At 40.3% G+C, this 19075-nt stretch overlaps 1 protein-coding gene across 5 annotated transcripts in view; it reads right to left on the reverse strand.

The window, feature by feature from the left end:
* PPP2R3A (protein phosphatase 2 regulatory subunit B''alpha) overlaps nt 1-18510 on the reverse strand; it is a 172052-nt gene extending 153542 nt beyond the window's left edge. Inside the window, exons 1-2 of one of the 5 annotated variants that reach the window (XM_032265727.1) lie at nt 18335-18472; nt 1329-1398 (exon numbers count right to left, since the gene is read on the reverse strand). The gene's annotated coding sequence lies outside the window, so the exon portion shown is untranslated. Of the gene's footprint in view, nt 1-1328; nt 4043-17775; nt 18090-18334 lie in introns of those variants that run through there. The other 4 variants (XM_032265745.1, XM_032265761.1, XM_032265751.1 and 1 more) reach the window with 4 other exon arrangements.
* Between the last annotated feature and the right edge of the window lie 565 nt (nt 18511-19075).

The raw sequence follows: 19075 nt of genomic DNA on the forward strand, positions 1-19075 counted from the left end.
GGAAGGAGATGCAGATGAGTCAGGAAGCCACACAATTTACTCATCCTCATATCCCCAACAGATAGCCAGTGCACAGTATAAAATATAAATTTAATAATATTTTCTTTAACAGTCAGATGCTGTGAAGCACACCCCCAAATTAAACTGGGGTAGAGAAATGGGGCAAAAGCCCAGTGGAAATATCTGTAAGAAGAAAATGCAGATTACTTTGAGCTGAGCCTTCACAGTCCTCATGTGTCCCTTGACAGAGCCCATTGCTTAGCTCCTGCCCTGGATACAGCTTTGGTATCTTATTTCTTCACCCCACTGATGCCCTCTATTTAACCAACCATGACTATGAAATCTTATCACATTTAACGTTAGTAGTTCATTTTTGCACTAAGCTTGGCAACTGGAAGAGTACATGAAGTACTCATCTGCCTGTAAGACAAATGCAGGCAAAAAGTTATGATCCTGTAGGCTCAAGAGTAGTACCTAACTAACCAAAACCATCCATAGGACACAAATCTGAATTACCACCTCTAGTGGGGTTCTGTGGCTGCAATTTCAGCAGGAAATTTTTCATTCAATATTATGAAAGGGATGTGTGTATGTATGTGTTGTGGGGGGTGGCTGGAGTTGGGGAAGATGATACTGAGATCAGATGGGAAGGCAGAGCTGAGAGCAAGGTTCAACTTCAAGAAGCCAAAGGGGAGTCCAAATCAAAAGGCCAGAACAGGTATGGAGACTGACCACAGAGTTAGGAATTTGAGAGTGGGAGCGTTGAGAATAAATAGAGTCATCTGCTATAACAGCCAGCAAGGTTGTTCATGACTTGCTTTTTATTTCTTGGTCATACATGTGGTATGTCAGGCTGAGCTGATGGGTCTAACTCTAGGGTCAGGACAGCAACCTACCCTGCTTCACTAACCTTTGACGGCCATTCAGCCTCAAGTGCCCTGAAGGCTATAATGAGAACCTGAGACACTTGCAAAGTTCTTTATTCAGCTGACATCCTACATGTGGGACTGCAGGAATCCCTGTATTTTCTAGATGAAGCCCAACAAGAGTTTGTTATTAATTACCTAGTATACAGACAAAGAACCTGACAATCCAGTAGATGCACAACTGGAGTATATTATTGCGAAACAGAACTTTTTACAGGTGTCTTGTTAGGTGTTTGCAAGTTCATAAAAGTGGAATGGCCACCTGCCATATTTGCAGCCCATACCTAGGATATAAACTCAGTAAGATCTGTCAACACTGTCTCAAAAAAAAAAATCTCTTAATTTTGACCACTTTTAGTCTCCATTATTGGAATAACGAACCTAATCATCATCTTCTCTCACGTCAAGTACTGTAATGGACTTCTAACTGGTCTCCCTGCTTCCGCTCTTGCCTCTCCAAACTCCAGTCATTCTGCGAACAGCACAACCAGAGTAATACAAATCAGAGCGAACTGTTTTCCTTTTTAAACTCCTCTCCCATAGTCTATAATTGCTCCAGTCTGCTAACCACCTCCCTAACCTCATCTTGTATTATTCTCCCTTGGCCTTTTTTCAGTTATTCAAATGGCTTCTTCCTCTCCCTACTCCCAGAGAGTAATGGCCCCAACTCATTACTCTCTGCCCCATTATGCAAGTTAATGTATTCATAGAACTTAGAAGTTCTTGGATTTATTTACTGTTTACACATTTACTGTCTTTATCTCTGCAATGGAATGCACACTCCAAAGGCAAGGATTTTGTTTGTCACCACTGTATCCTAACACTAAAACAGTGCCTGGAATATATAAGCAGTCAGTGAAGGAAAAGAAGAAAGAAGGAAGGCAATTTGCTAATATGCCACCACTTCAGTTTCCTTGACCAAGACCTAGACTAGAAAAAAAGTTGCTTTTTGTAATCAGTTTTAAAGAGGGGTTGACTGGCTCCATCTAGGATAAAGTGGCTATCCTGGCCATTTCTGAGAGTTGTTCAGCTTCATTTGGCATTCCACCTGATGAAAAAATACAGCCTTTGCTTTGAACCTAAGACCAGCATCCCTGGCCCCCATTCCAAATCCTCGAATACCGAGAGGCAAAGTACAGAAGACAATCAGCTACAGCTACAAGACCCAGCACAACTCCCCAACATATAAACTGAGAGAGACTGCCAGCAAGATACTCAATTATGAATCTACTATTGCTAGGTAAGTTACTTTACAGAAGTCTACTTATTGAATAGCCTTCTGGCTCACCAATAAGGTGGACCCACACCAACATGATTATCAAACTTAAAGAACCTATGTCCGAATCCCAAGAGAACACATTCCTGTATAGGCATTTGGTTATCTAAGCAGCTGATTTTTATAAGCTCAAAAATTAAAGCATCAGGTTATAGATGCAGTTTATTTTGGATGCTGTAATACAAATTAATTTTTAATCTATATTTTAATATACATTTGGTGCCAAGTCAACCAAGCCTTGGTCCTTTAGGCAAAGTGACATACATGTATTGATGACTAGAAACCATTAAGAGCTTCTGATGTTACCAGTCTCATTCAGTATACCTACACCTGGTGGTGTTCCTCCTTGTAAATGCCCTGCTATCACTCACCTGCGACGCAGGAAGGGCTCAAGACAAACCGTGGGAAAACTAAGACACTTGAACATCAGTGGTTACCAAGCTAGTTGAACTGAGTGGAACTTCATGGAAATCACCAGGTTGATTTGGCAACGGCCTAAACAGACTTTTATCATGATGCTAGCTGGCTCTTAAGGGGAAACAGACTTTGGCCCAAGGTGTCTATACCAATGTATATGAGTCTATACTATACACCTTATGGAAATTTTTGGCTGTATACTTAAAGTTCCAGTCACGTACTTCATCTCACCTCCTAAAGCCCCTTGTTCCTGTTGGGTGAGAATTGTCTATAAATTTTATTGGGGCAATAAAGCTGCCCGGGGCAAAAGTAGCTCATGTTATAAACTGACTCAACCTTTCTTAACTATTACATCTTACCAACCTTTTTTTTAAGAAGGGGCTTATGCATATGTTATGCTCCTTTTTATCCTCCAAGGATTGGGACAGCAATTAACTGCTTTTCAAACAAGTCTTCTCTCTTTATGTACTGAACAAGATAATTCACTCATTTCCTCTTGACTTATACCCACTTCTTACAGACCAGCCTTGTCCACAGGCTAGATGAGGAAACTATGTGTCACATGCTTTCCAATCTCTGGAAAGTTTGGTTGGGACACTAACTCAAGGTAGGCCAATTATATTTTCTGTCCTGGGGACTTGAAATTGAAACTCTGAAAGATGTTCAATTAGCTGAGAGCTCTGAATCTTAAAGGCCCTATCATTTTGTGCCTGAGGCCACTGTTCTGGGGCATCCATGATGAGCAACATGGCAGGAGACAGTGGTGTTAAGAAAACAGAGCAGACATAATACAGAGAGAAAAGAGAGAATCATGTTCATTTTCCATGATGGCTGGCTGTATTTAATAAAATTTGAATGAACCGATGTGTTCCCTTTGTATTTTATAAGCAATCTTTTTACTTATAGAGGATATACTTAAGTGGATGTTTATTGCTTAAAACCAATCAATTTGTACAACATGCAAATATACATCTTAATTGATATTCTATTTTTCTTTCAGCTCTTGCTTTCATAATACTCTACCTCCTTCCCTTTCTTGGTATCTCTCTTCATTTCATCTGTTGCCAAAAATCCCTTGTCCTGTGTAATGGATACTTGCCATATTTCTTCTGCCCAGTATGTTTTGAACATTCTAATCTTTTATTATAACGATGGCAGGATGAGTAATGTGGTGTGCCCATGTGCCCACTTTTATAACCAAAGCAACATGGATTGAGAGGGGAAACTTGTTACCCTTTTAAAATGAAAAGCAATTCTGTGCACTTCAGTTAAGGAACCATCATATGACACATCCTGTTCCCATACTGATGATGGTATGTCTTTTCCAGGCTGGCCAATCTGGATCCCGATCCAATCGAACATCAATCAGTACAATTTCAGTGGTCAGGCCTTTAATGCAGATCAGTGCTTCCCAACTTTTTATTTGACAAATAATAATAATAATTATTATTATTTGAGATGGAGTCTCCCTGAGTCTCCCAGACTGAAGTGCAGTGGCACAGTCTTGGCTCACTGCAACCTCGGCCTCCTGGGTTCAAGTGATTCTCCTACCTCAGCTGCCCAAGTAGCTGGGATTATAGGCGTGTGCCACCATACCCAGCTGATTTTTTTATTTTTAGTACAGACGGGGTTTCACCATGTTGGCCAGGCTGGTTTGGAACTCCTGACCTCAGGTGAACCACCACACCTGGCCAAATAAATATTTAAAAAGTAATATTGTAAACTTCCTTAGGAATTTTTCAAATCATTAAAAAATTATTTAATGACATGATAGAGCAATTTTAGGTTAAAATATTTTATCTTAAATCAGCATATCATTAAAGATTGTATTATAAAGTTTACGCGGCAGGCCGGGCGCGGTGGCTCACGCCTGTAATCCCAGCACTTTGGGAGGCCGAGGCGGGTGGATCACGAGGTCAAGAGATCGAGACCATCCTGGTCAACATGGTGAAACCCCGTCTCTACTAAAACTACAAAAAAATTAGCTGGGCATGGTGGCGCGTGCCTGTAGTCCCAGCTACTCATGAGGCTGAGGCAGGAGAATTGCTTGAACCCAGGAGGCGGAGGTTGCGGTGAGCCGAGATTGCGCCACTGCACTCCAGCCTGGGTAACAGGAGTAAACCTCCGCCTAAAAAAAAAAAAAAAAAAGTTTACGCGGCATAATTTTTAATAATACTGATAATATTTAAGAACAAATTTTGACTTCTATTCACAGTAAATGAACTATTCTGTCATGTAAAGAAAATTACAAGTTGATGAGAAGATGGACTTGGCACCAAATGTATATTAAAATATAGATCAAAAATTAACTTGTATTATAGCATCCAAAATAACAAACTGCATCTATAACCTGATGCTTCCATTTTTGAGCTTATAAAGATCAGCTGCTTATTTTGATAATCTGGGGGTTTTTTAAATGTCAAGGTAGGATAAATGGTTTCACACTGCTCTTTGAGAGAATTTATTTGTAACACACTGTAGATTTTTATTACCAATAAATGAAAAGCCAAATTGGATAGAATCACCCTATATCTTTTCTTCTTCAAATTTTCAAGTGTTTAAATTTTTCTTTTTTAGAATTTTAACTACCTAAAGCGTACAATTAATTACCCCCCCAAAAAAATACCAGTTGTCCACAACGCCAATCATAGAGAAAGCTGAAAATGAATTCTTTTTCAAGAGAACCACTTCCTAATTATTTAATACCACAGCGGGTCTTTCAATTGACAGTTCATTTTAGAAATTAAAGCATCTTATATTGATTAGGCCTATACTATCTTTCACGAGATTTAATAGAGTACCTTACTATTTGTATTTGGTGAACCAGCCTGAAAATTATTTTCTCTAGAGCAGGCTTAAGAATAGGAAATAGCAAATGCCAATTACACACATATGTAAATAAATGTATAACTTTAAATATAAGGCATGCCTGCCTGATGTTTCTATCTTTATAATGATTTTTAAAAACTTTTTACTTTGGAATAACTCTAAATTTCCAGAAAAGTTCCAAAGATAGTACAGAAACACCCTTCACCTGGCTTCCTCTAATCGTGGTAGTTTAAAAAATATTAGATACATCTTGGTATTTTATAAGAATGCTGATCAGCCAGGTGTGGTGGTTCACACTTGCAAACCTAGAACTTTGGGAGGCCAAAGCAGGTGAATAACTTTTAGCTTAGGAGTTTGAGACCACATGGGCAACATGGCAAAACCTGTCTCTACAAAAATACAAAAATTAGTAGGGTATTGGTGGCTCACACCTATAGTCCCAGTAGTCCCAGCTACTGGCGAGGTTGAGGCTGGAGGACTGCTTGAGCCTGGGAGGTGGAGCTGAGACTGCACCATTATACTCCAGCCTGGGCAAGAGAGTGAGACTCTATCTCCAAAAAAAAAAAAAAGAATGCCTATCAGATGAATGCAACTTATGTATTTAATAAAGAACATCTTAAAATAATTTAGCAGAATTATATTTTCATACCCTTTATTAACTTATATTTTGACATGTGTTACACACGTTCCATCTTTAACCAATAGTCCATTATGAGTACAAATTAAACCACAAATGCAACTAAGAACAATTAAAAACAGTGTAATGGTTAAAAACCACCAAAGTAGACAATAAACAATTAGGGATCATGACCACAGTCGATCAGTTTCTTCTAATGACTGTATATTTGCATCACATCATTCAAACTGTTGTCTTTACATGGAAAAATATTTAAACATTTTATTAACACAGAACTATTGTTAATGTAAATGATATAAATTGATTCCAAGAGCAATTCATAATCTAATTCAAAAATTTCACATCAATGAGAAAATGTGCCAGAAGAGTCAAGACAACTTTGGAGTGGGAGGACGAAGGGAATGGTAATTTTTCTTACATTGAAATGGTGGGTAACAAGTGTTCACTGTATTGCTATGCTTTATACCTTACATATATGTTTCACAAATATTCGGCTACAGCAATTTAATTTTAAATATATTTAATTTTTTAAAAAGAATGGAGGAGGACCTTGCCTCATCAAGAAAAAATATTATAAAACTATTGGAATTTAAAATGTATTAATGGTATAGAAACAAAGATCAATGGGACCAGAGCCCAGAAATCAACTTATGTACATATGAGAATTTAGTAACTGATAATTTGACACGCAACCTATTATTAAAATTATTATTTCAAATGAATGGCCAACTTAACAAGATTCTTCCCTCACACTAGTCACAAAAATAAATTCCAGATGAACTTAAAGATCTAAATTTAAAAAACAGTATTAAAAAGTAAGACTCTATGTGTATCTTTGGGGCAGAAAAGACATCCATTAAGAAGTCAATATTAAAAAAGTAAGTAACATATAAAGCAAAGATAGGTAACTCTGCCATCAAAATTGAAAATTATTATTTAACAAAAGATGCCATAAAGGGAGAGGATTCCAACACACTGGAGGAAAATATGCCACTTTTATAATAAAGAATGAGTATCTAGAATATAAACAAACAAGAAAAGGCAAGCACCTATTATGTATTCTAGAAAAATGCAATATAAGAGTCCTTAAACAAAATACAAGTTAAATTTCTCTTTCATGCAAAAGAAGGTAAGAGCTCAGGCAGCAGCTCTGCCAAATGCTCAAGAGACCGGCCTTTTTGGCTAACTGACCTACCATGACAGTCCTGATGGTCTAGGATGGCCCTTAGTGCTTCAGTCCAGTCTTTACATCTGTGTTCCAACATATGACACATGAAAGGATGAAGAAGGGAGTGCTTTCTTCCTTTAATGGGACTTCAGAGAGTCGCACCTAACCCTTCTGCTTATATATCACTAGCTTAAACTTACATGGTTATACTTAGCTCCAAGTAGGTAAAGTGTTCTAGATGCGCAGCAATGTGCCTGGCTGAAAGCTGGGGTTCCTATTACTAAAGATGAAAGAAAAATGAATGATAGGAGGTAACCAGCAGTCTCTGCTATGCAACCCAATAAACAGAAAAACAAATACAAATGATCAAAAACTTTGGAGAAGATATTCAATCCCAGGGAAATAAAAATTAAAACAAGGAGATAACATTTTGTATAACTTTTAAAAGAGGCAAAAATTCACCAATTGATGAAGGTATGAATATTTTTAGCCTTATAGTATGTTAATTACTCTTACAAAGAGAATGTATTCAATATTATTAGTGCTTTTAATTAGATTATATATCATATATGTAATCTAGGTAATCTATGTAATCTATGATAATCATATATATATCTATGATTACATATATATATCTATGATTACATATATGATATGTAATATTAGTACAGACATCTTGGGGACCAATTTGGCAGTTATTAAAATTTTAGTTATATGACTCAGCAATTCCACCTTTCAGAATCTATTCAATATAAATATTCACACAGTTGCACAAATACTAGGATGTTCATTGTAGTAATGTTTAAGATAAGGAAAAATGGGAAACAATCCAAGTGTTCATCATTAGGGGAAAAGCCCCTGTTTTATTTTCTTCATAGCTCTATTACTACTATCTGAAATTATATTAATTTATCTACTTGTTTATCATCTAGGAAATCAGTTCATCTAGGAAAAGGAAAGCAAGGAGACTGTATTTATGTAATATTTGTTTGGCTAAAAATTCATTAGAAATAATACCTTTTCTTCTAAAAGTACAAATCAGAACACACACCATTCCAGATTTTAATAACATGAACCCACCAGAGGGCCCACATGAAGGTCTGTAGGTTTGCAGACAAAGGCTGAGAAACACTGCCCCTGATGAAGAGTCTGAACTTGCTATCTAGACAGACTGTCATTAGCCTGGCCTGTTTGCTCTTTTAAGGTATGGGGCATTTCTCAGTAGAATCAACATACTCTCTTCATTACACAGAACCCTCAACTGCCTTTAATACTTGGATCCCAATACTGCTGCCAGCACCCAGTGAGCATTCACTCATTGAGGAGGGCCCACTGTGGGAAAGGGGTTTTAATCTTCTGCTAGACGAATACCAAGACTGCCAAGATGTACCATGTTGAGAGAAGACAAAATGCTAACACCTGAGCCACAGTGCTTGATGGACCACTGGGCATTGGTAGCAGCACATCAGTACTCACAACAGCAATATTCTGGGCCTAATCCCCAAGGCTGTAAAATAGGAAATATGCCTATGATCCACAAAATGGAAGGGATAAGTGGCCCTTGCTAGGATTCCTAAGTCCTTAATGACATTTCCATTCACAACCACTAATCTCTGCTTTTTATTTCTAATCTCACAGAGAAGCAGTTTTCAAGCTGCTTTTTCTTTGTTTTTTAAGATGGGGTTTCACCATGATGGCCAGGCTGGTCTTGAACTCCTGACCTCAGGTGATCCACCCACCTCGGCCTCCCAAAGTGCCAGGATTACAGGCGTGAGCCACAGCGCCTGGCTCAAGCTGCTTTTTCAACTGGAGGAACTCTGTTCAAATGAAAGTGTAAAGATGAATAAACAAACAAGAGGAAGGGGACAGCCTTAGTGCTCAGCGTAGGGGCTGGGGTGGCTGAATACCCCTCCCTTTTACCCCAAAGTGTTGGGAAGCAGAGTTTGAAACGGAAGGGAGATAGGGAATGAGGGAGGAAGCTTTATTAGGGGAAAGCAGAAGTCCTGTGGAAGGAACATGCCTGGCTTGTTGGAAGAAGAAAAAAAGTCCCCTTTCTGACTGCGACAAAGCAAGCATAGGGAAGAGTAGTAAGAGATGAGGTCGGAGAGACAAAGAGATGTTTAGATTATGTGAGGGCCTTGCAGGTAAGTGTAAAAGCCTCTGAGTGGATAACTTACTTTTAACAAGATTCCTCTGGCTGCTGTATCGGGAATAGGCAGTTAAAGAAGGACACAAGCAAGGAAAAGACGTTACTGCAAGTTATTTCCTAACTTGGAGACATACATTTGGTAGTCAGCATGTAGTTGTTGGTGTTTAGATGGTATTTAGAGTTGTGAGACTCAGTGAAATGCCAAGGACATAGAGTAAATAAGGAAGAACATAGTATTAATGACACTTGCAGTGCTCCAACTTATAGGTGTCAGGAAGATGATGAGGAACTAGCAAGAAGACTAAATAAACCTCCAATAAGGTGAAAGGAAATGCAGAGAATACAGCAAAGCTAACTGAAGGAAGCATTTCAATGAAAGAGAAATAATCAACTGTGTAAAGTTCTGCTGAAAGGTCAAGTAAGAGGAAGACTGAGAACTGATTCACTGGAGCTAGCAACGTGAAGGTCAGTGGTGAACTTGACAAGAGTGCTTCAGTGGGAGAAGAGGCCTGATTAATGTGGATTCAAGAGAGACTGGTGGAAAAGGAACTGTAGTCAGTGAGTTAGATAACTGTAGAAAACAAATTAAGAGGGGAATGCAAAGTCAAGACAGTTTGGTCTTGTATTAAAAGGCACTATATCTCCGGTATCTAGAACAGTGTCTGGCATATAATTAATAAATATTTGTTGATTGAACTAAGTGAGGTAACTAACCATTGAAACAGTCTTAGTTTTAGAAGTTTGAAAGGTGATTGAGTGAAACATGAGGATTCTTGGTCCAATAAGAAGAGACTGCCTTTTAATTTCCTACTATGCCTGAAAACTCTTCAGGATCTTTCAACACCTGAGATAGACAATCCTCAATTTCTGAGGAACAGCAATAGAATTCAATAAGCACATACCCTACAAGAAAGTATACCTTCAATTCTGGATAGCTGCAATCTCTCCAACCTCTTGCATCTGAGGCCCTGTGACTTTGGACTCAGGTGTATAACATGGATCTCAGTCCTCCAGTCACGTCGTGACCAACTGTGCACTAACAGGGAAGACATCTGATGGTCCCTGAAGGGCTTCAATCTATGGGGCCTTGACCAAATGCAAGCTATATGTGGCATGCCAGTAATAATCACCAGTATTTGTTTAATGATATGTACTTTTCAAAGTGGTAACACATATACCCTTTCTTGTTTAATCTTACAACAACTTTGTGAGGCAAGCATTTTTATCACTTTCATTTCACAAATGAGAAAACTTGAGTCTCAGACTTGCATAAAATCACACAGCTCTTTCAACAAATTATGCTGGGATAACTGGATATTCACATGCAAAAGAATGAAGTTGAATCATTACCTCACATACAATAAATAACTCAAAATCCATCAAACAGCTAAATGTTAAGAATTAAAACTATATACTCCCAGAAGAAAACACAGGGGTAAACTGGCAGGGCCTTGGATTTGGTGATAGATTCTCAGATATAATGCCAAAAGCATACACAATCAAAGAAAAAAACAAATTCAACTTCACAAGAATTAAAAACTTCTGTGCAAAAAACACTAACAAAAAAGTGAAAAAACAGCACACAGTAAGAGAGAAAATATTTGCAAATCATAAACCTGATTTGTATCCAGAATATATAAAGAACTCTTAAACTCAACAACCAAAAGACAATTCAATTAAAAAATGGATAAAAGACTTGAGCAGACATTTCTCCAAAGATACACAAATGGCCAACACATGAAAAGATGCTCAACATGAGTAGTCATTAGGGAAATATAAATCAAAACCACAATGAGGCACCACTCTTCACACCCACTAAGATGGTTATAACCAAAAAACCAGAAAACAACAAATGTTGGTGAGGATGTGGAGAAACTAGAATTCTCAAAAATTGCTGACAGAAATGTTAAAAAGGTGCAGCATCTATGGAAAACAGTCTGGCAGTTCCTCAAAAACTTTTTAAACATAGAATTACTGCATAATCCAGCAGTAATTCTAGATACATGCACAAAAGAATTGAAAACAGGTATTTAAAAAAATCTTATAAATAAATGCTCTTAGCAGTACTATTTATAAGAGCCAAAAGGTATAAACAATCTAAATGTCAACTGATAAAGAAAACGTAGCATATCCATAAAATGGAATATTATTCAATCAAAGAAAGGAATGATGTACTGATACATGCTACAACCTGAGTGAACTTTGTACACATTGTGCTGAATGAAAGAAGTCAGACACAAAAAGTTACATATTGTATGATTCCATTTATATGAAATGTTCAGAATAGGCAAATCCATACATACAGAAAGCAAACTGGTGGGCGCCAGGTGGAAGGGGTAAAGGGGAGTGGTGAGTGACTGCTTAATGGGTGCAGAGTTTCCTTTGGGGTGATGAAAATGTTCCACAATTAGATAGGGGTGATGGTTGCACAGCACTGTGAAAGTATATATTGAACTAACTGATCTGTACACTTTAAAATGGTTAATTTTACCTCAATTTAAAAAAAAATCACAGATTTCACCCTTGACAAATCCAGGCTTTACACTCAGGAATTGACTCCAAGTCCTCTCCCCACTCAGCCATCCTGTTTCCTCCACAAACCAAAGGAGCTCTAGATCACTTTGGTAACAGAATTTTGCCTCTATCTACTGCCATCCAGGCATAGTAGTACCTAACCATATTTGTGATGATGGAATTCCTACAGCTGTCCAAGCATATACAACTTTCTAAATAAAATATTTTCTTATAATGAACTCCCATTACAAACCATCTTGGACCAAGGTCTGTTTTCATGTCACAAAGTCATCCTTCATACAGAAGTTAACCATCATCCACCTAATTGATAAACCAATGACAGCTATGAAGTCTGGTCCCTCATAAGATGATATTCCTGTTTTCAAAAGAGTATAGCAATCGGGTTTATGTCTTCAATTAATCAAAACCATTCTTCACCAATAATTCTTGGCCTTTTCCACCCCGTGTGTTTTCTGTTCTGTTGGAAGACCACAACTCTTAGAAATATGAAGCACAAAACTGATCTTTAAAGCCTCTCTACCAAGTTAAAGTTGCCAATGTGGCAGATATGGATAAAAGACAAACTGGTGTGACCTCTGGCATTACAATCCATCCTAAATAGTCACTGTAACCCTAAGTCTTTGATGTAGAGCCTTCACACAACTTTTTTGGAAACCAGTTTGCTTACTGCTTTCTGCTTTCTTCTTTCTGAGCTCAGTGAGGGCCTATATCTCCAATTTAAATCCATCTCCCTCAGGTACCATTAATGATAAATATTTCAAAGTATGGAAGTTTTTACATGCACGGAATTGGAAAATCAAGCTATAATATCAAGTTAATTGGAAAAAATACAGCTGCAAAAACTATTCCTGGGAATCTCACAGTTAGATACACATTCCCTAACATAGCCAAGTATTCCATTTTCAACATACCAACAATATAGTCTTTGTTCATCAGTTCAATGGGTGGATGATGTCAGGGTCACTGGAGCCCAGATCACTGCTGGCCTTTAGGAACTCTATTGCTTTCCAGTTAAGAAAGAAACTTATGCCTAATAACCAAAATCTGAGTCAGCCCCTTCAGAAGCCTCAAGAGTTCTGGCAAAATTTCTTCTCAGTAAAAAGCAGAAAGTCTCCAAAACGAGACCACTTAGGAATGTGGGAGAGGGGTAATCAGATACCACTGACTACATCCCTAAAAAGTTAGTGAGTAACCAACAGACTAACACCTACCATGCAGGAATGTAAGATGCCTATCCTTTCCTCACCACTTCCTCTTTTTGGGCAAACTTCTCAAAAGAGTTTCCAACATTTACCACTCCCATTTCCTTACTTTTTACCCACTTCATTTTGGTTTCTGCCTCTTCCAATCTAAAATGGTTCTTGCTGAGTTCCAAGACTCCAATCTTGCTAAATTCAACAGATCATTTTTGGTCCACATCTTTCTTTACTTGATGGTACTTCTATATTTTGAAACATACTTCTCTTGCTTTTTACAATGCATCTTTTTTTTTTTTTTTTAGATGGAGTCTAGGTCAGTCGCCCAGGCTGGAGTGCAATGGTGCAATCTCGGCTCACTGCAACCTCCATCTCCCAGGTTCAAGCAATTCTCCTGCCTCAGCCTCCTGAGTATCTGAGATGACAGGCACCTGCTACCACACCCAGCTAATTTTTGCATTTTTAGTAGACACGGGGTTTCACAGTGCTGGCCAGGCTGGTTTCAAACTCCTGACCTCGTGATCTGCCTGCCTCAGCCTCCCAAAGTGCTGGGATTACAAGTGTGAGCCACTGCGCCAGGCCTTATGACACATCTTAAACTAGAATTAGATTGTGATGGAAACACCTAAGACAAAAACCAAACATTGCTTAAATTACACTTGAAAATCCTTTAAATGGCCCATTAAACACTGCACACCTGTATACAAGTAAATAAAACTTTATTCTCTCTCATTTAATAAAAAACATGGTAGAGTGTATTCAATTAAGTTTGCACACTTTAACTCTGGGCAAGGTGTCATTCTACTGTACCTCTGTGGCAACTTCTCCTCCTCTTCCGGGGCTACCCTCCTCTACTAAACTTCAAAATGGTGGGCCTGAGCCCTCTTTTCTTAATCTCTATCAGTGGTTCTCAACTTCAACTGCTGAATGGAATCACTTCAGTGGCTTTAAAACATCCAAGGCTGCAAATCAGATTAAGTAAACAGAAAAAGAATTTCTTAGGTGACCACAGCATTAGTATTTTTTAATCATTCAGTGGTTCCAATGTGCAACCAAGATGAGAACACTGTTCTATGCTCTCCTCCCAGACCAGGGATCATATGCTCGAAAGCCTATAGTCAGAGAAATGTATGAGCAAAGTGACCCAGGCATAAGTTTTAGGGAGTGGTGGGCTCTGTACTGAACTAGAAAAGTTGGGATCATCTGTGACTTAGCTCCAATTATTGCTGCCATATCAGAAAACCAACTCAGTAGTGCTACATCTTCTCATTTTTAAAGAGAAACTCCAAATCTGGATTTTCATAAGAAATCTTCAGATTTAAAAATATTGGCAACGAATTCAAAATTAGACAATAACAAAACCACAATATGGGCAAAACAAAACACATTTGTGAGCCAGATTCAGCTGTGGGCTATTGCTTTGCAACCACTACCCTAGATTAGTTTCATCCATGGCCTTTAATTTACACCTAAAAATTTGTGCCTCCAGTTTAGCCCTTTCCTCTGGGCTCTGAATTCGATTTGTCAAATGGTTTTGTGACCGCTCCACTTGAAAATCTCAGCAGTTCCAATGTAAACTGATTTTAAACTCATCTCAAAACTATCCTTAAATGTTATTTCAGGTAACACCACCTCCATTCACTGGTTGGGCAAGCTAGAGCCCTGGGAGTCATCTTAGGAATTTATTTCTCCCTCTCAACTCTTGTACCACATCAATCACCAAATCCTATCAATTACGCTTCCTAAATATATCTCATGAATATATGTACCTCTCTCCACCTCCAATATGACCATTCTGGTCCCAGCTACCACCTTTTCTCTCCTATGTTATGCACAGTAACCTTAATTAGGGGCGGTTGTCCCCACATTGACTCATTTCCTTCCAAACCATTCTAATATGACCAGAAAGATCTTTCACAATCACAAATAATTACAAATATGTACACATATACACACATTACATAAACATATGTATATATAAATATATGTGTGTATTTGACCCAACAATTCCATTTCTAGGAATTTATCCTACAAGTATATTTATACACATGTGAAACGGCATATTCATAGTAATGTTTATGGTAAATTATTGGAAACAATCTAAATGTCTGTCAGTAGGGGAATGGTTAAATAATCTGTGATATATCCATATCGTCAAATACTGCAGTTATTTTTTTTAAAAATAAGGAAACTATATACTGAAATGGAAAGATTCCAAAGACACTGTTAAGAAAAGAGTGTACAGTATGCTACCATTTACCATTTGTGTAAAACAACAAGAGGAAAGATATGCATTTCCTTGAATGCCTACAAAAATTGTCTACAATGATATACAAAACAAGTATCAGTGGGTTATCTCTTTGGAAGACAGGAAAAATGGTGGCTGGGGGAGGGAGGAGAACCCACCAAAATTGCTGTGATTTAATAGACGTGGAGGAGGGACCAGGCATGGGTCTTGTTTTAAATTCTTCTGGTGGTCCTGACGAGCAGGTTGGACTGAGAACCACTGCCAGTGGATAGCCTTTGCCTATTTCCCAGCTTCATTTTGTGTCATCACTCTCCATGTTTCTGCCTTCTGGCTTCTGGGTTCCCCAAAGCAGTCTTGTTCCTTCCGCCTGGAATATTGCTCCTGTAAGCTTCACCTAGCAACTCTTGTCTATCCTTCAGTGTCCACCTCAAAGTTCACTTCCCCATGGAAACTTTCCCCAGTTTCCAAACTACATCACGACATCTATTTTATGCACTCAGAGCTGCCTGCACTTCTCCCAGAAATTAACACAACTGTCATGAAATAATTGTGTATTTATATATGTAGACATCTGTCACCCTCTTTGGACTATAAGGTCCAGGCATGCAGAGTTGTTTTTACCAATTTACTTCCATATCTAACCTAGTGTCCAGTTGGCAAAACAGGCCTTCAGAAATCTGTTAAATAAATGAGTAACTGTTCCCACCCTCAAGCTTAGTAAAAAGGTAAACAAATGAGGACAATGCTGCCTCACTGCTGTTAAGGCAGCAGTCTGTTCACAACGGTGGTTCTAAACTAAGGCTGATTTTGGTCCCCATGGGGACATCTGTGATGTCTGGAAGCATTTCTAATTTTCACAACTGTGTGTGTGTGGAGCGTTTCTGGTATCTATTCCTCAGTAGAGGTTAGAAATGCTGCTAAATGCTGCTATGTTGCACAGAATAGCCCTCCGCAACTAGAAATTACCTGGCCTAAAATGCCAACAGAACCACAAATGAGAAACACTGACTCAGAAGATGGTAATACTCAAAAGAGCTGTCAACTGCACTCCGGAGGGTGGTGATTTTTAAATATCTGTTTTCTTTTTGGGTGGTAAGGGGTGTCAAGCAAAGCTTCAGGGCAGAGGTAAAGCTTCAGCTGTGTGTTGAAAGGTAAGAGGGGCCAGATCAGTGGGGACTATGTTAGTCATGGGCAATGAGGAGTCTCTGAAGAGTTTAAAAGCAAAGTTATGATTTGAACAGGTGCCCCCCTTCAAGTACCCCATATTCCAAAATTATTCATCTCCTTTTTTCCTTTCTCACTGAAACAAAACTTCCATTCTTTCAGAGTAGCTAGTTTCAGCTGAACATTAAGGCCAAATTAATTCAGCCCAAGATAAAGTCAGATAGGCCCTTCACTCTCCAGAATGTTAAGCTACATTTTAAAATATGCAAATACTTAGAAGTACAAATAAATCTTTAACTGCTCAATGTTCAGGTTGTCCGTGGATAAAGCTATTTTTGAACTCAACAGCCAGATTGGCCCAGTAACACTTTCCCAAAGCTTTGTTTTTTTAAAACCTTTTTGATCTGTTTCCCCATTCTCCTAGAAATCTCCTAGATTTCTGAGCTTCTAGATTGTACAAAAGATCTGTTTTTTTTTTTTTCCCACAAGCATCTCATGCTGTTAAGTTCTTCTGCCAGAGGTGATTAAAAAGCCAAGTGGATGTAATAAATGTAAATAAATTGTGTAAATTAACAGTGGTTTAGATTTTTAAAAAGGCTTTCATGGACACTGTTGAAAGAAATTGAGATAATTTTTAGTAATATCACCAAGAAAAAAAAAACAAAAGTGTTTTACTACAACACAAGCCCGCTGCCTACTGAACTGGACGCCCATGCTCTGACCTAGTATGGCAATTCTTAGGGTCTAGGCACTGGGTTTTCTGTTTACAAGAAACTAAGGCCTGAGACTAAGGAAGAACAAAGAAAAATGCCTGGCACCAAAGGTGTGGGGGATGTTTTGTACATAAATGAAGATTTGAGGAGGAACACTTCCTCAGATGTTGGGAGGCATTACTTTTTTTGCTGACGTGTTAAGAATTTAACGTTTTCAGACTATTTCCTAATTAGAAAATTATTACAAACAGCAATTTGTCTTCCCCTACATTTGCTGACCACTAAGACTGGATAAAATTTCCTTAAGCTTTACCAGAGTGGGAGGACTGCAAATAACGTGAGCACAACTGAGTTCGGATGCAATATCAACTCCAAGCCCGGCCAGCTGGTTTCCATCGAGAGGTCCCCTAGGAGAACGCCCCTCCGCGGCGGCGGCCGGATCGGCGCGGGAGAGACCCACCGAGCCGCTCCAGCGCGGCCGCAGTGCAGGGCCAGGGGCCGCCCGGCCTCCGTTTACCTTTGTTTCAGGTACCCCCGCTCCAGGAGGGCCGGGGATCCCGCCCGCGGCCCGGAGCTGGCTGACACATCCTTCTTTGGCCAAGTCGGGCCGAGGTTGGGCAGGGGGCGGGGAAGGAAAGAAAGCCTCAGCGCCTAACGACGTGACTCTCAGTTCTTCCAAAACGCTGGCATTTGTTTCTCTGCCAGGCTTTCCTGTTAACAAGTTACCGAGGGCTGTGCGGGCGAACTGGCCCAGGAGCCCTGAAAAGTGGGAGGGCCCAGGCCGCCCCCGCCTACCCTCCTCCGCGGGCGCCCAGGGGGCAGGCGGTTTCCACACCTCCCGGGCTGCAGTGTCCCGGGACCCGCCGGTCGCGCTGAGGCACAGCACTGCCTGGAATTCCGACTTCCACAGCCCAGTCAGCTCCCTCTGGCCACTCCGGCCTGGCCGGTCCCCGCCCCCAGGTCCCCGCCCCGCCCGCCCCGGCCCCCGCGCGCCGCCCCCCAGCCTCGCCACCACCTCTGGCCGGGACGAGGGAGCTAAAGGCTTCAGGCCGCGCGGCCAGTGTCCCCACGCCTACCTCGGTGCCCGCAGCTCCTCCTCAGACGGCTGCTTCGGCTCGTGGGCAGCGCTCACCTCCAGAGCTCCCCGCGGCGCGGACTCTCGGACTACGAACGCTCCGCGTGAAGAGCGGAGGCCCGAAAGCGCCCCGCCCAGCCACCCGCTGGCCCCCACCTCCTTCTCCTCCTCCTCCTCCTCCTCCTCCTCCTCCTCCTCCTCCTCCTCGGCCCCACCCTCTGCTGCCGGCCTGGAGCCCCGCCCGCACTTCAGGCCCCGCCCTTCGTCCGGCCCCGCCCCAGCCTCCTCCCCGCCCCTCTGGACAAGGCAGGAAGGGGACCTCCAGGGGCGCCGCGAGAGCCGCGGTGGCCCGGCCAGTGCAGTCTCCCTTGTGGCGGCCCCGTGGGGGACGCAATTCGTGGTGGTCGCTGCTATTTGATGGATGCAAGCCTCTTGTTTGGATTTATTAGTTATTGTCATCGTCAGTACTGTCATCGTTGTTAATTGTTATCTTCATTAGTTGCATTGCTCTCTTCAAAGGGCCTTCAAGGAGGCCCCTTGAGGGCAGCGCGCTGCTGACCAGACACTCCTCTCTTCCCAGAGGCCTGCACCTGCGCCACATTTCACTCAGCCCAAGAAGTTGTGTGAAAAATAAAAGAAGTGCCATTTATTTTTAACTGTTATTGTTAAATAAAACACAAATATAGACAGCTATATAAAACCAATGTACAGCTTAACGGATTATTCCGATACACACACCCTT

The sequence above is a fragment of the Sapajus apella genome, unplaced genomic scaffold (genome assembly GCF_009761245.1).
Source record: "Sapajus apella isolate SASKATOON/1434 unplaced genomic scaffold, GSC_monkey_1.0 scaffold4, whole genome shotgun sequence".
Taxonomy (NCBI): Eukaryota; Metazoa; Chordata; class Mammalia; order Primates; family Cebidae; genus Sapajus; species Sapajus apella.